We start from the raw sequence: 14,846 nt of genomic DNA, 5'->3' as shown, positions 1-14,846 counted from the left end.
CCACCAAAATTTCATATCCGGAGCCACCGAGTTCAGTTGACATAGCCACTGCCAAAAACCCTAGTCTTTTCGGTCTCACCGATAGGGATCTCGGTCTCACCGAGATGGGATTGTAATATCTCTATTTCCCTTCGTAACGTTTCGGTCAAACCGAGATGAGCGATCGGTCCCACCGAGATTGCAATGCAAACACTCTGTTTCCTTTTCGTAACGTTTCGGTCCAACCGAGATGAGCGAATCGGTCCCACAGAGTTTGCCTGACCAACTCTCTGTTAGTCTATTACCAAAATTGGTCTCACCGAGTTTGTGTAATCGGTCTCAGCGAGATTACGTTATGCCCTAACCCTAATGAAATCGGTCCCACCGAGTTGACGTGTCAGTCCCACAGAAACACCTAACGGTCACATTATGAACCAAATCAGTCTGACCGAGTTCTTTGAATCGGTCCCACCGAGTTTGGTGATTTGTGTGTAACGGTTAGATTTTGTGTGGAGGCTATATATACCCCTCCACCCACTCTTCATTCTGGGAGAGAGCCATCAGAACATGCCTACACTTCCAACACATATTTTCTGAGAGAGAACCACCTACACTTGTGTTGAGGTCAAGATATTCCATTCCAACCACATAAATCTTGATCTCTAGCCTTCCCCAAGTTGCTTTCCACTCAAATCTTCTTTCCACCAAATCCAAATCCTGTGAGAGAGAGTTGAGTGTTGGGGAGACTATCATTTGAAGCACAAGAGCAAGGAGTTCATCATCAACACACCATTTGTTACTTCTTGGAGAGTGGTGTCTCCTAGATTGGCTAGGTGTCACTTGGGAGCCTCCGTCAAGATTGTGGAGTTGAACCAAGGAGTTTGTAAGGGCAAGGAGATCGCCTACTTCGTGAAGATCTACCCTAGTGAGGCAAGTCCTTCGTGGGCGACGGCCATGGTGGGTAGACAAGGTTGCTTCTTCGTGGACCCTTCATGGGTGGAGCCCTCCGTGGACTCGCGCAACCGTTACCCTTCGTGGGTTGAAGTCTCCATCAACGTGGATGTACAATAGCACCACCTATCGGAACCACGGATAAAAAATCTCCGTGTCAACATTGCGTTTGCTCCCTCAAACTCCTCCCTTTACCTTTATATGCAATTGTTTTACATTCCGCTGCTATACTCTTAGAATTGCATGTGTAGGTTGTTTTGCTTGACTTGTGCTAAGTTGCTAAAATCTGCCAAGAACTAAAATTGGGAAAAGGCTAGATTTTTATTTGGTCAAGTAGTCTAATCACCCCCCCTCTAGACATACTTTCGATCCTATAAGTGGTATCAGAGCTTTGGTATCCATTTTCTTTGATTTCCATAGCTTTTGGTGGTCATAGCCTTGGTTTCACAACCTAGGAGAGTATGGCGTCTAGCGAGGGAAATTACCACCGTAGAGGTCCTTACTTTGATGGTACAAATTTTGCTAGTTGGAAGCATAAGATGAAAATGCATATTCTTGGACATAACCCCGCCGTTTGGGCTATTGTGTGTATTGGCTTGCAAGGTGAATTCTTTGATGGGAGAGAACCAAACCATGAAGCTACCGCGGAAGAGTTGAAGATGCTACAATACAACGCTCAAGCTTGTGATATTCTCTTCAACGGATTGTGCCCCGAAAAATTCAACAAAATCAGCCGTCTTGAGAATGCAAAGGAAATTTGGGATACTTTGATTGATATGCACGAAGGTACCGACTCTGTCAAGGAATCAAAATTGGATGTGCTTCAAAGTCAACTTGACAAGATCAAAATGAAGGATGGTGAAGGTGTCGCTGAAATGTACTCTAGGCTTGCTCTCATCACAAATGAGATTGCCGACTTAGGAAGTGAAGAGATGACCGACAAATTCATCATCAAGAAGATCCTAAGAGCCTTGGATGGAAAATATGATACCGTGTGCACTTTGATCAAAATGATGCCCAATTACAAAGATCTCAAGCCAACGGAAGTCATTGGAAGAATTGTTGCTCATGAGATGTCACTCAAGGATAAGGAAGAGCTTCACAACAAGTCAAGTGGTGCTTACAAAGCCTCGTGTGATGCTCCCACATCATCAAGTGAGAAGAAAACCTTCAATGAAGAATTGAGTCTAATAGTGAAGAACTTCAACAAGTTCTACAAGAGTAGAAGCAAAGAAAGAAGTTCCAAGTCAAGGTCCTACAATGACAAAAGATCTTCTAGTCGTGAGCGTAATTGCTACAATTGTGGAAGACCCGGACACTACTCCAATGAGTGTACGCCCCCCTACAAAAGAAGAGAAGATTCTCCCAAAAGAAGAAGTAGAAGAGAAGAATCACCACCAAGAGAAAGGAGGAGTAGAGATGATCGTTATGAACGAAAACCCTCTCGGAGAAGCAAGGACTCGGAAAGGAAGGAAAAGTCATCAAGGAGCTACACAAAAAGAAGACATCAAGCTCATGTTGGTGAATGGGTATCCGGCTCCGACTCCGACAATCACTCCGAAAGAAGTTATCACTCCGACTCCGAATATACTCAAGATGAATGTGTTGCCGGACTAGCACTTGTGTCAACCAACTCCTACGACATATTTGACTCACCAAATGAAGGAATTGGAAGATGCTTCATGGCCAAAGGTCCGAAGGTAACACATCCCGAGTATGTTGATTTCAATAGTGATGAAGATGATTTGCTAGGTGATGATGATTTACTTGTAGATAACTCTAGTGATGAAAACTATGATGAAACATCAATTAATCATGCTAATCAAGATAAAACGAATGATGATGATAAGAAGGAGATTGAGCGTCTAACTAAAGAATTAAACACTCTTAAGTTAGCTCATGAAACTACCTTGGAAGATCATCGAGAACTTTTAAAGACTAATGACAAGCTACGCTTTGAAAAGCTCAACCTTGAGCAAGAGCATGAGTTTTTAAAGGCAATCAATGATGATCTTCGCAAGAAAAGTTCTTCTTACATTGCCAAGCGTTTACTCTTGTCTACTTACATGCCACAAATTAAATCTAGCAACAAGAACAAGAAAGATTCTTCATCTAGTAGTAACAACAATCATGCTAAATCCAATGTTGTTGCTTCTAGTAGTTCTCTTGATTCCACTAATGATTCTCTTAGCCAAGTTACACTTGAGCAAGAAAATAGCTTATTGAAGGGAATTATAGAGAAAGGTGTTTACAAGAGCCTTGCCGGAAGTAAGCAATTTGAGGAAATTGTACGCAAGCAAGGAAGACACTGGAAGAATCAAGGTGTTGGTTTTGAACGAAAGTTAAATGCCAATGGAGTTGAGTGGGAAGAAGATCAATACCCCAAGACAAAGTTTGTTCCTCAACAAGAGAAGTATGATCCTACTTCTTTCAAAGGGACACAAGCTCAAGATGATCTTCCACCACAAGGCCACAAGCAAAAAGGCAAGGACAAGCTTCAAGAGGAAATTGATGCATTTGAAGAAGCACCAAAGGCCTTGGTCAAGTGGGTTCCCAAGACTTCATCAAGTTCTACTTCATCAAGTACGACTACGAATCCAAGGATTCCCAACAAGATGGTGTGGATCCCGAAGAAGAAGAACTAGAAAGTTCTTGAGGGTGACTCCGCCAACATACTTCACTCTTATCATTTTGGCAAGGACAAGTGCAAACAACTTCCATACCTTGCACTAGTTCAAGGAGTCACAAACCCTCTTGTTGGTAAGACAAGGGACAAGGTAACCTAATGCTTTCATGGACATAATCTTGTGTATGCATCACTCTATGTCTATGGATATCCTTGTTTGTTCCTTGTGGGACTAACCCGTGTAGGTATTGAAAGTGCAACTCACTCCAAAGGATTGCTCCGAATGATCTACATCAACATCGAGCATCTACATCTTCAACACCTACATGAAGTCATCATCGACAAAACCCAAGGTTAGTTCATCCCTCTAAGGGGGGATATCACATCTAGGGGGAGCTTTACTCTAATCAATTGAGCTAAAGCAACTCTAATGGTGTGAACACAACAGTGCTTTATGTAAAAGTGGTAACCCCACTTGTGCTTAAACGATGAGTATGACCTATGATCAAATGTTCTCATTTGACTCCTAAGTCAATATACTCATATATAGATGAGCTAGTCATCGCCAAATTGCTTGATAGATGCTTGAGTGATTGTGCATGCTTTGTCACATATTTCATTTGCTATTTTATTGTGTGAGCATGTTGAATGCATATTTTACTCATTCGAGGACATCCATTTGTTGTTTTGATTGTTTGGCTTTTTTCTCTTTCGCCAAATGGATGGACAAGAATGCCTAGGAACTCTCTCTATCTATCTATGCTTTCCTCGTCTCAAACTATATTCATGCTACATCACAAAGTTTGATCAAGTCAGATTCGAACCACTCTGTGTGAGGAGCACTCGGAGTTCCCGATTCGTCATAGACTTAAACCTCCAAAACCTCTTTGTGCATCTCGGTCTGACCGATTCATCCCTTTCGGTCCTACCGAGATCACTAAGTTGATCTAGGGTTTTCAATCTCGGTGCAACCGATTAGAACCTTTCGGTCACACCTAGTTGCAGTAACTGCTTGCAGTTTTGCATCTCGGTGCCACCAAGTTGTTCCACTCGGTCACACCGACAGGATCAGGTTATATATACCGACGGGCCAAATTTTGGAAAATTTTCCGAACCTCCTCGCCCATGCATAACCTGCTCTGCCTCTTCGGGTCTCCGAATCGTCCTCTCGTCGCCAGCGACCTCCTGCCACTGGTCTCCGCTGCCGTCAATGGAAATCTGCCCCGCCGTTGCCGCTGTAGCAAGTTCGCCGCCGAACTAGGGTACGAACTTGAACTTTGTGCTAATCCTTAACTCTGATTCTTAGCACATTGCTTTGCCATGATTCTTGCCACGATTAAAATCATCCTGTCCAGCGAAAACGCCCCGTAGATTAGTTTTGATTTGAAAATTTAGGGTTAGGTCTCCGCCGAATTCATCTCGGACCGACCGAGTTGTAGAAATCGGTCTCACCGATTTGGCTTAGGCCAGAGCACATGCATTTTCGGTCTGATCGAAAATTGCAAATCGGTGTGATCGAGTTTGATTCTCTGTGAAACCCTAGCAGTCTCGGTACCACCAAACTGTGACTCGGTCTGACCGAGTTCACTAGTTTAGGTTCCAAAAGCTGCTTCGGTATCACCAAGTTTACAAATCGGTAGATCCGAAATGCTTTCTGTGAAGAACTAAAACTAAGTTTTTAAGTCATCTATTTTGCAAAACTCATGTACTTTGTGATGCTCATCATCTCTACCTCATCTATAATATATTCACAAGGTCTGCTGTCTCATCATCTCTACCTCATCTATAATATATTCACAGGGTCTGCTGTCAAAGAGTTTGCAAAGATGTCTGACCAGAGTGACAACCAGAACAAGTCTGAACAGCAGGTGGAAATGAGTGAGGGCTCAGATCCCTCCAGCAGTTATGATGATGGCAGCAAGAGCACTCCCAGCAATTTGCCAAAGGCTGCCACGAGGACAAGGAAGAAGAGGAATTCTGACTCAGAAGATGAAGACTATGTGGCAGTTGAAGATGAAGCCACTTCAAAGAAGAAGGTGCTGAAGAAAGAGTATGGCACAGCTGCTGCAACAAAGCCTGGTCTGAAAACAAAGGCTCCAGCAAGAAGACAGCCCATGTCTAAGCCAAGAAAAGTTGCCACAGGTGAAACTATGAAGTTCACCATTGAGTCTGAAGAAGAGGCAACTGGTGAAGATAAGAAGAAGAAGAGGGCCAGAACCACTACTGCCAGAGTTCTTGGCAAGCCCTCAATGAGGGAAGATTCTGAAGAGAAAGAGGAAGAGGATGCTGCACCAGCACCCAAAGCTCAAAAGCTTATGGGGGATGCAATCAAATCAGGGGCTGCTCCATCTAAGCCCAAACCTGCTCCCAAGGCTGCCGCTCCAGCTCCAAAGCCTAAACCCAAGAGAAGCACTAGGAACATCCCTGCTGAAGAGAAGAACAAGACCCTAGTGCCTGAAGCTGCTAAAGAAGAAGAAGAAGATGACTCTGTTGTATTGAGGAAGCTGAAACCCAAGATCCCTGACCACACTGATGCACGCCCAGTTGCAGAGAACATGAAAATCAGGAAGGATGCAGGATTGAGACTATGGAGACAGTCTGATCCATATGCTATCAGGAGAAGGACTGCTGTGGACTATAGGTTTCACACTAAGGAACAACAGGACTTCTATGAGACAGTTCTGCTTGACAAGAAGCCCATTGTGTGTGACATGAGATGGGTTGACTGGGAGTTCATCAAGGAGAATGAGGATCACTTCCCTGGTGTGCTTGATAGCTTCAAGGCATGTGGAGTTGACACTTTTGTTGCCCAGAAGCTCACCAAGTGGAATGATGAGCTCATCATGCAGTTCTACTCCACTGCCCAAAATGCTTAGTGATATGCTCCAAAACCCTCCACTACTTTCTCACATCCACATATGTCCCAAACCAAAAAGTCCAACTCGGCCCCACCGAAATTTCATATCCGGAGCCACCGAGTTCAGTTGACATAGCCACTGCCAGAAACCATAGTCTTTTCGGTCTAGGGATCTCGGTATCACCGAGATGGGATTGTAATCTCTCTGTTTCCCTTCGTAACGTTTCGGTCAAACCAAGATGAGCGATCGGTCCCACCGAGATTGCAATGCAAATACTCTGTTTCCTTTTCGTAACGTTTCGGTCCAACCAAGATGAGCGAATCGGTCCCACCGAGTTTGCCTGACCAACTCTCTGTTAGTCTATTACCAAAATCAGTCTCACCGAGTTTGTGTAATCAGTCTCACCGAGATTACGTTATGCCCTAACCCTAATGAAATCGGTCCCACCGAGTTGACGTGTCAGTCCCACCGAAACACCTAACGGTCACATTATGAACCAAATCGGTCTGACCGAGTTCTTTGAATCGGTCCCACCGAGTTTGGTGATTTGTGTGTAACGGTTAGATTTTGTGTGGAGGCTATATATACCCCTCCACCCACTCTTCATTCATGGAGAGAGCCATCAGAACATGCCTACACTTCCAACACATATTTTTTGAGAGAGAACCACCTACACTTGTGTTGAGGTCAAGATATTCCATTCCAACCACATAAATCTTGATCTCTAGCCTTCCCCAAGTTGCTTTCCACTCAAATCTTCTTTCCACCAAATCCAAATCCTGTGAGAGAGAGTTGAGTGTTGGGGAGACTATCATTTGAAGCACAAGAGCAAGGAGTTCATCATCAACACACCATTTGTTACTTCTTGGAGAGTGGTGTCTCCTAGATTGGCTAGGTGTCACTTGGGAGCCTCCGTCAAGATTGTGGAGTTGAACCAAGGAGTTTGTAAGGGCAAGGAGATCGCCTACTTCGTGAAGATCTACCCTAGTGAGGCAAGTCCTTCGTGGGCGACGACCATGGTGGGATAGACAAGGTTGCTTCTTCGTGGACCCTTCGTGGGTGGAGCCCTCCGTGGACTCGCTCAACCATTACCCTTCGTGGGTTGAAGTCTCCATCAACGTGGATGTACGATAGCACCACCTATCGGAACCACTGATAAAAAATCTTTGTGTCAACATTGCGTTTGCTCCCTCAAACTCCTCCCTTTACCTTCATATGCAATTGTTTTACATTCCGCTGCTATACTCTTAGAATTGCATGTGTAGGTTGTTTTGCTTGACTTGTGCTAAGTTGCTAAAATCTGTCAAGAACTGAAATTGGGAAAAGGCTAGATTTTTATTTGGTCGAGTAGTCTAATCACCCCCCTCTAGACATACTTTCGATCCTATAAGCAGCGGCAGAGAGGAGGCCAGGGGCGGAGCGCGGCGAGGGGAAGCGGAGCAGGCGCGAGCGGGCACCGATGAGCGTGGCTGCGGACAGCGGGAACAGAGGCGGGGCGCGGGGCGTGGCCCTGAGCGGCGTGCGTGGGTGCAGGGGAGGAGGGTGCGCGCGGGGGAGGCAACTCCGGCGGGCGCGGGCGCTAGGCAGTAGGGGAGGCGCAGCGGGCGTGGTCGGCGGTTCCGATGAGCAGAGGCGGGAGGTGAGCTGCGACGGGGGCGGGCACGGCCTGCAGCGGGAGCAAGGGCGCGGGTAGCATGCAGCGGCTAGCGGCGAAAGTAGCAGCAGGGCGCGGGGCTGTAGCGAGCGAGGGCAGGCGCGTCACCAAGCGGGAGCGGGGGAAGCGGGCGCCGCGAGGAACAGTGGCAGTTGGCTAGTAGCAACAGCGGGCAGGGCAGCAGGTGAAAGCAGCAGCGGGCGGCGACAAGTGCGGGCGGCCGCGCGCGCTGTACAGGAGCGTGTCGGCAATGGTGGCCACGGAGTGAGCTATGGGTGGCCAAACGGAGTGGCGCAATCTCTTATAGAACCAGCGCGATGCGTTGCATCGAACCACGCCACATGTGTTGGCTGACGCGGACTAAAACAACGGCTTCGGCGAGGTCCCGCGGTGGTGGTTCGTTCCTGACGAAGAAACTAGCTAACGGGCGCGCGAAAGGCCAAGGAGAGAGGGGAAAGACGCGGAGCTCACCAAAAGAGCTCAAGGATGCTCTTCGAGGAGTTTAGGAGCTGCAGAGGCGTCAATTCCGGCGATGGTGTCGCGGTGGCCGAAGGTGGAAGACGGCGTCGATCCGGTCGATGCGGTGCCTCCGGGCTTGATCTCGTGGACGAGGAAGACGAAGAAGACGACGGCGGAGCTGCTGGACACCTTGGCGGGGCGCGGGGCCGACGATGGTCGCGGGGTCGACGAGGGCGCGACGTCGACTACGCCAGGGTGTATGTGAGAGAGAGAAGCGGTGCGAAGAAGGGAGGGAATGGGGCTAGGGTTCTCGGGAGAGTGCAAAGGCGATGCTCTTAACCTCCAGGGAAGGCCGCAGGATGGCCGGCACGTGGCCGGTGGCCATGGCGGATGGCCTCCACGGCGTCCTCTGCTTCTGTAGTAGGAGGTAGGGGAAAGAGGGGGGTTGTTGGGCTGGTTTTAGTTAGTTGGGCCAAATGGTCCGGTAGGATAGTTTTTGTTTTGTTTTGTTTTGTTGTATCTTTTCCTTTTCTGCTCATTTACTATTCCCTATAGTTTTCAATTTATCTTTGACTTTAAAAATACGAAAAAAACTCCTAAATCAGTATAGCTAAATATACTATTGCCACATTCAATTATGGCACCCAAATAAAATAGACTAACATTTTATTAAGTACAAAAGGCATTAATTAATTGATTAAGCCATTGTTTTATTTATTTCAGTGCATTAGTTACTTTAAAAAAATGTGGTTCTCCACCATTATTACTTATGAATTATTTAACACATTTAGAACTTTTTAGTTTTGACTTTTAAAAACTTCAACTGTTTGGCTTGATTTTAAATTTGAAATTTGAACGAGATTTGAATCACGCAAGATTAACAATAGTAATCGTGTGGACGTGGCATCATTAGGAGAGGGTTACTGTAGCTTAATTATCCGGGCGTCACACCAGCCCTGGAGAAGGGGAAGGAGGTGGTGTCACCCTTTGACGACAACGTCGTGCTAGAGGAGCCCTCCCTGCGGCAAACAGAGGAACTAAGGGCACTACCATGAGGAGGCAGGCCCAACTCACTTCGGCAAGGTGATCCTTGCCCCGAAGATCGGGTGCCTGCCTATGCCTCTTGATGAGGACATCAATACCATTGTTACACCCACAGCCCCTGCTGCTATACATACTGGACCAATTACTAGAGCTCGCGCACGCCAATTAAATTATCAGGTACTTTCGTTTCTTGGTAATGATTCTAATGTTCGTGAGAATATGATGCTGCCTAAATTGGATTCATTTGTTTTGCTTACAAATGAAGGGTCTGTCATGGATAAGAGGGATGAACACTGGAGCAAGACCAAGCATGGAGATGATGGCATGCGCGAGGGGAACAAGAACAGAGTTACAAGTGATGATTTCAGGACTTTGAAGCCACCATAATGAGTGCATGAAGCCTTGGACCAAATATACAAGATGCCACTTCATAATATTCGTTCATAGGCTATTCTAGGTGATGCGTCACCTTATTATTGGGCCAGGCCCATGTAATTTCGAAATACATAAATATAGGCTGTTTTTAGAGTCCGTATGTGTGGGGAAACAAGAGATAGGGTTGGTTTCGGACCCCTTCCCCAAGGGCCACGAAATTCCCCCCTCTTCCTCCATATATACAGCCCTTAGGGCACCGTTTAGACTTTGGGTTTTGCTTAGACTAAAAGTTCGCCATAGCTGCAACTTCGTGTACTTCGTTTGTGTTCAACGACCAGACAAAGGCGTCACAGAACCCCACCTTCATTAATAAAGCTTTCCTCTTATATTCGCAATATCCAGATTGCAATCTCAGTTTCTTGCTTGTTCTTCGTTTGCTCGCAGGAAATAGACCCTCGTGGTCAGGTTGATTGTGCTCCGGCGTGGTCAATAACCCCTCGGAAGTTGGTTTAGCGATTGCTAAGGCGCGATGTCTCGCACGTTCGTAGTCGGATCGTCAAAGTCGACTCCCACAGAAAACGATAGTCATCATCTCATCGAAACATCGGGACACCTTCACCTCTATCACCTCTAGACTTTTATGAAGAACTTCCCATCCGTGTCTCGAGAATTCAAGCTGAAGACGGACACCAGCTGCGCATGGAGGGTGACGGTCCGGATGATAAACGACAGGGTCACCCTCGATAGGGTTGGTCCCCCTTCATAGTTGTCCACCAGGCCAGGATCGGCTGCATGTTCACCTTTAAGCTGCTGACTCCCGACACCCTGAAGGTGATCATCTTCAATGACGACGACATTGAAGTGGTGACCAAGTGCGGGAAGCAAGACGACGCCTTCGCCGTGAATGTCTAGGGGAGCTCTCTGTTTCGTGTGTTGGTTTGGTTTGGTTTAAGACTATGTCGTACTGGTTTGGTTGAAAACTGTTTGTGTAAGTGTCGTACTATGTTTAACTTGTTCGTATATGTTGTCTATTTTGTGTGTCTTTGCTTTGTTCTGCTTGCTAGTGTGCTAGTAACCTCATCACCTCCACGAGGGGGTTACCAGAGAACATGTGTTGCATGTAACCAAACATCATGACTTGTGTGGCTTGTGTTTCCGTCTAAATAAGTCGGCAACCAAACATCCTCCCTTTCGCTTCGGCCCATCCACGCTAGAGGGTGTGCAGGGGAATTTCCTATTTGACGCTCTGTGCGTCTAACTGTTGAGGTAACGCATAGAGCGGCGACATTAAGCGAAAGACTGGGTCGACCCATCTATAAGATAGCTAACGAGTAGATCGCATATGGTTTTGGGAGCCTCCTGGAAGGTTCCAGGCATGGTTTCCACTAGTTTTGGGAACCTTCTAGAAGGTTGTTTTTTGGACTCATTTTTGGTTTCTTTTTCTTTTTTCTTTTCATTTTTCATTTTCATTTCTTATCTTTTTTCATTTTTGTTTCTTTAATTTATGTATCTGTTCAAAAATTCAAAAAAATTCAAAATTTGTTCAGTATTTCAAAAACTGTTCACACATTTTTAAAAAATATTCGCGTTTTCAAATTATGTTCGAGAGTTTAAAAAATGTCCCCGTTTAAAAATTTGTTTGAAAATTTTAATAAAATGTCTGTGTTTTCAAATTTTGTTCTGTAGTTTCAAAAATTATTCACAAATTTCAAAAAATGTTCGTGTTTCAAGTTTTGTTCGGGAGTTTCAAAAAATATTCACACATTTAAAAAATGTGCGTGTTTTCAAATTTTGTTTGGGAGTTTCAAAACATGTTCCCATTTTTAAAAAATATTCGCGTATCCAAAAGCTGTCGTGGAATTTAAAAAATGTTCTAGTTTAAAAAAAAATCATGTTTTCAATTTTCTGGGGGATTTAAAAGATCTTCTGTTTACAAAAACTGTTTGCATTTTTTGAAATGTTTGAGTTTTTCCAAATTTTATTCGCAATTTCCATAAGTGTCCGCGGTTTTATACGACATTCACAATTTTTTTCAAAATAATGTTTTGCATTCAAAATTTTCAAAACGTTCGCATCTGCGCTTGGTTTCGTTCTTAAATTTTTGTGCTGAATGATAAATCAGGTAGCTCGCTAACTCAAGTGGTTGCCGTATTTCTTGTGAAGCGGAGTGCATTGTTTTTTCGAGCGCTACAGTTTCCGTCACTCGCTAGCCACACAGGCCGGCTCAGTCAGGAGACCTGCCTGTGTGTGCGGTCGACATTCTGTCACAGAGAGCGGGATAGGAGCTCCCATGTATGCAGGCAACCAAATAACGTGTAAATGTTTGTTTTTTAACTGTTTCTTCTCAATCTGGCTCAACTCAAATATACATGCAGGCGAAACCAGTGCGGATAATAAACACGCCCTTAGGCAAGCTTATGGCGCTATAAGAGCATCTTTAATAGATGGTTCAAATTTTGACGGTCCAAAACCGGAGATGTAAAATTTGGACCGCTAAAAATGCGTTTTGGAGCTCTGAAAAAAGGCCAACTTCAACAGGTGGTACAAATTCATGGTCCAAAAGAGTAACTCCAATAGATGGTCCAAATTCATGGTCCAAAACCGGCCAGCAGCCGCGCGGCTGCTGTTCAACCGTTGTCCAGCCACTGTACAGCCGCACATATTGCATAAAACATGTTTTAAAACAATATAAAAAAAATTCATGTCCACAATATCAAATTTTTACATAGTTTTTCAGATCCAGGAGATGAAATGCGACACAAATACAACATAGTTTTGCACAATACAATATAATTTTGAACAAACAAATAATGAATCTATGCAAATCTTTCGCCATGCCATTTTCAATGCTCTTCCATCAAATCTTTCTGAAGTTGGTCATGCACATCGGTGTCTCTAATCTCACTGTACACCTTCATAAAACGTCTGATGCGCTCCTCTTTGCGCATGGGGTTAACACGAATGCCCACCAACTGATAGAAGTTGTAATCTATTTTTTTCCACGCTCGTTCTCAATGATCATGTTATGCATGATCATGCAAGCGGTCATGATGTACCGAAGGATCTTTTGATCCCAAAATCTAGATGGTCCTCGCACAATAGCAAATTGGGATTGCAAAATCCCAAATGCCCTCTCAACATCTTTTCTAGCCGCCGCTTGTGCATTATGAAAGACAAGTTCTTTCTTACCTTCAGGTTTTGCAACCGGCTTGACGAGTGTACTCCACCTCGGGTAGATCCCATCTGCAAGATAGTACCCATAGTTGTAGGTGCGACCATTTGCTTCGAAGGTCACCTGTGGTGCTTCTCCATTTGCTAAGTTGGCAAAGAGAGGTGACCGGTCGAGCATGTTGATGTCGTTGCAAGAACTGGGCATACCAAAATATGCATGCCAAATCCATGTTTCATGATCGGCAACTGCCTCAAGAATGATAGTGGCATCCTTCCCACGACCCTTGAAATTATCCATGCCATGCTTTTGAACAGTTCTTTCATTTTCAATGCATGCAATCCACAGAACCGAGCACACCTGGAAACCCTCGAGCTTTATTCATCTCCAAAAGCCTCTGAGTGTCCTGAGCATTGGGTGCTCTCAAGTACTGTGAACCGAACACTTCTACCATATTTATTGCAAATTGCTTGACCTAGAAGATAGAAGTGCTCTCTGCCATCGCCAAGTTGTCATCAATGTAATTTGCCGGAACACCATATGCCATCATGTGCAAAGCGGCAGTGACCTTCTGCTCAATGCTATGGCCAAGCAACCCGACACAGTTCCTTCTCTGCTCGAAGACTGGATTATGCTGCTTCACGAAATTGCAAATGCGGAAGAATAAGTCTTTCGACATTGAAACGGCGTCGAAAGTAATTCTCCGAAAAAACAGGTGATGATGCAAAAGTAGTTGCGCACCAACCGTTTGTGCGCATCAATCCGTTCTCTCCGAATGAACGCATGACCATAAACGGAACCACCGTGCTTCGGTTTCTTCCTCTTGTGCATGGCCACTAGCATAGCAATCTCCTCTTCTTCATGCAAATCAAATTCCTCGTCCGATGAAGAATCATCCACGAAAGAGGAGTCAACCGAGCTCATCTACAATGCACACAACCACCGTCAAACATACTATCCAATCCCATGTTAAATCATCAAGTTTCGTCATTTTTTTACCTTGGGGAATTACGTCGAACACCTTGTGCGCGCGGTGGAAGAAGATGGCCGCCGGTTGGATTGGCTGCTGCTGACGGCTGCGGACGGCTCCGGACGGCGGCGGTGATAAGGAATGAGTTTGGAGGCCGACCAAGAGGAGCTCGGCGGGGGGCGAAGAATAGTTCGGCAGCCGGGCGGAGGGCTTGGTGCGGCGGTCGTGCGTCCGGCGCAACGACCGTGGACAAGCTCATGGCCGACGGGAAGGAGGTCGGCGGCAGCCTAAGACCCGACGGAGGCCTACCGCGGCAGCCGGACCGCCGGAGGCGCCGAATCCCGCGCCGTTGCCTCCCGATTCGGCGGCGTCCATGCGGCTACGAGCCGACTACCAGCGAGGAAGGCGACGGCGGCGGAGGGCGGCGGCGGGGATGTGGGGTGGTGGCGGCGCCGACGGCGAGGTTTTGGGCGGTCGCCGCGGCGGATTCCGCCCGGCTGGTCTTCGGGCGGGCGGACGGGCGCGGGCGGGAAAGGAAAGAAAGTGGCGGTTGGGCGTTCGCGTGCGGCGGCTGGTTTTGGACCAGATGCACCTCGTGATGTAAATTTGCACCATGAGGTGTTGTATTTTACATCACGAGGAGGGCGCGGTCTAATTTTTGTGTGCATATGGACCGTCTGTTGGAGCAGCGTTTTTTTTGCCCCAAACGGTCCAAAAATTAAGTACTTTTACATTTGGACCAAGATGCTCTAAGCAAGATA

The sequence above is a fragment of the Aegilops tauschii genome, chromosome 1, assembly GCF_002575655.3.
Source record: "Aegilops tauschii subsp. strangulata cultivar AL8/78 chromosome 1, Aet v6.0, whole genome shotgun sequence".
In the NCBI taxonomy this organism is placed as follows: Eukaryota; Viridiplantae; Streptophyta; class Magnoliopsida; order Poales; family Poaceae; genus Aegilops; species Aegilops tauschii.
This window is presented reverse-complemented; position numbering follows the sequence as displayed.